Raw genomic sequence first — 475 nt, forward strand, 5'->3', positions numbered from 1 at the left:
GTTGAGATGATAATGGAAAAAAAAACTATCCATACAAGATGACTGAGATGGATCTGCTTTTCCTTCCATTGTGTTGCACAAGCATTTTATGGTAGATCAGTGAAAGGGAGTGGCCAAAAGCATGTGCTGCCTGCTTACCTCACAGCCCAGTTAAGCTGACCACCACACAGCCTAATGCATGAGCCCAGCTCTCCTCACCTTGCATAAATTTCTTCTTTATTCTTCTGTCTTGTGCAAGTCCTTGTTTGTGTGTAGAAAACCTTGCCCTTTCACGAATCCGGACTTCCACTCAGAGCCTCAACTTCCTGCTTGGTACACAGGATGCTATGGATTAAAAGTCCGGATTTTTGTCCACAGGCATCAATGATTTTGCCTGGTAACCTTCAATGTTTTTCTATGTTAGATTGATACTTCCTTTTAGGTCAACCCTAATGGCTTTTGAAATTAGTGCATGTGAGCATTTTGGTGTTTTCCC

General features: G+C 42.3%; 1 protein-coding gene across 1 annotated transcript in view; it reads left to right on the plus strand.

Moving 5' to 3' along the window:
* The window catches only part of LOC119586982 (RNA binding protein fox-1 homolog 3-like), a gene marked incomplete at both ends in the record, with an annotated part of 26,339 nt that overhangs the window by 19,926 nt on the left and 5,938 nt on the right, over window positions 1-475 (plus strand).

The sequence above is a fragment of the Penaeus monodon genome, chromosome 22 (assembly GCF_015228065.2).
Source record: "Penaeus monodon isolate SGIC_2016 chromosome 22, NSTDA_Pmon_1, whole genome shotgun sequence".
In the NCBI taxonomy this organism is placed as follows: domain Eukaryota; kingdom Metazoa; phylum Arthropoda; class Malacostraca; order Decapoda; family Penaeidae; genus Penaeus; species Penaeus monodon.